Consider the following 2,518-nt stretch of genomic DNA (forward strand, 5'->3'; position numbering starts at 1 on the left):
GAATTAGAAGATCTAGTGTCAAACCCTTCGAAAAGGTTACCACCATCTGTGAGTGATGTATGGCTAAGTCAATAGCTTCGGCAATCCTGCGATTCGGAGCGTCAACCCAGATATTCCTGGAGTATATCCGCTGAACAGTATTCCCAATAGACACCATAAATCACAGTTTGAATATTAATGCAGACCGCCAAACCGTTTCAGAGAAATGCCAATTTGTATAAAGGAAAGCACATTACTGATGGCCTTACATATGGTGAAGTTATCCCGCCGTATCGAGAGTATGACTTCGTATTCAGAGGAAGAAATTAGGTTTCATTTCAGTGGCGGGCACATTAACTTCATGGATGAATTTGAATATCGATGATCAAACCGTCGGAGAATATTACCAATTCGTATACAGTCATTCCTTTTTTGAATACCTTACCATTCGAGGTGCTATCCTGCTGCAGCGAGTGTCCTGCTTAATGTGAACAGAAACAAATTAGAGGAAATTTCAGGGACTGACACCACGTGTTTGTGTATAGATATCAACATCGAGCGTTAAATCGTTCGAGAACGTTACCACCGTCTTCGTGATTCCTAAGGATAAGTCAATAGCTTCAACTATCCTGTGGTCCCGAGAGTCAATCCAGGTATTCCGGGATTAAATCCGCTGAACAGTATTGGCAATAGACACCTTAGTTCTCAGTTTGAATATTGAAGTAGAGTGTCAAATCGTTTGAGATCGTTACTAATTGGCACAAAGTCAATCGTTTTACTGAAAACCTTACACTCCGGAAGCCTAACCCACTGTATCGAAATTATAATTTCGCATTCAGAGAAACATATTATTATACATGATTTCGCGCACCTTAATTTCATGTATGGCTTATAAGATCGATTGTTGAACCGTTCGCGTACGTTACCATCTTCATTGAGAGTCGAACTGTTAAGTCAATAGCTTCACCTATCCTGTAATTTCGAGAGTTATGCCTGGTATTCCGGTAATAAGTCCGCTGTAAGCTATTGGCAATAGACATCTCAATACACGGTTTGAATATTAAAGCAGGCCGACAAGCCGTTGTAGAACATTACCTACTCGTTCAACACCAATAACTATCGATCAGCAACGGTTTGACTCTGCACTGCAGTATATATACCGAGAAATTGGGTGTTTATTGCCAACACGGTACAGCGCATTTTCCTCCGGAATACCTGCTTTGACTCGCGGAATCTCGGGGTAGGTGAAGATATAATCGTACCCATCCGCCTGTCACAGAAGGTGGTAACGTTCTCAATAGTTTGACGCTCAATCTTCTAATTCATTCCTGAAATTAAGGTCCTCGTCACTAAAATGTATAGTAATTCATTTGACTCTTGGCATCACAGGATGGGTCAAGCTGTTGACTTAACTGTGCGACTCCTACAATTGGTGGGAACGTTCTCGAACGGTTTGACACTACATCCTCTTATTGACACATGATATTAAGGTCGCAGTCTGCGAAAATGTCTACTTATTCGTTCCTGTGAACACAAAGCAAGACAATCGCTACGGCTGCTTGTGTTCTCGGAATGAAAGGTATAGGTTATGAAGAATGACTTTATCCCAATTCGTAATGCTCTCCGTCGGTTTGACTCTCAACCTTAATATTTATGCAGTGAATTGCGTTGTCCATTGGCAATATTGTTCAGCGCACCTGCGCCTAGAATATGTTGTCTGACTCTCGCAATTACAGGAGAGGATAAGCTATCGACCTAGATGTGGGTTTTTCAAGGAAGGTGGAATAGTTTTCCAAAGGTTTGACTCTCGATTCTCCTATTCATACATACAACTGTCCTATGCGTCGGCTAAAAAGCCTACTAATTGGTTTCCGTGGACACTAAGCATGATAGTCGATACTGCGGGTTAGGTTCAAGGAAGGTAAGGTATTCGGTATATAGTCTGACTTTACAAAAATTCGTTATGTTCTCCAACGTGTTGACTCTCTATTTTAATATTCAGATTGTGAACGAAGGTGTCTATTTCCAAAACCGTTCAGCGCATTCACTCCCGTAATATCGGGATTGCCTCTTGGAATCACAGGATAGGAGAAGCTATAGGATAGGAGAAGCTAGACCTAGCCTTCGACACTCAAAGAGGGTGGTAACGTTCTCGATCGGTTTGAACATCGATATTCCAATTCATACATGAATTTAATGTGCCGGCACTAAAATATTTACTAATGTGTTTCTCTCATCACGATGTAGTACTCCCGATGATGGGGGTTATCTTCTCGGGCGGTAGTGCTTTCCGTAAAACGTTTGACATTGCAGGAGTTGATAATGTTCTCAAACGTCTTGACGATCTAATTTAACATTAAAGCCGAGGACTACAGTGTCTATTCCCGACAGGGTTCAGCGGATTTACTCCCGGAACACATGGTATGACTGTCGCAATCGAATGATGGGTGATGCTATAGACCTAGCTGTTCGACACTCAAAGAGTTTGGCAACCTTCTGGAACGATTTGACCCTCGATCCAATAATTCATACATGTGAA

The sequence above is a fragment of the Lasioglossum baleicum genome, unplaced genomic scaffold, assembly GCF_051020765.1.
Source record: "Lasioglossum baleicum unplaced genomic scaffold, iyLasBale1 scaffold0119, whole genome shotgun sequence".
NCBI lineage: Eukaryota > Metazoa > Arthropoda > Insecta > Hymenoptera > Halictidae > Lasioglossum > Lasioglossum baleicum.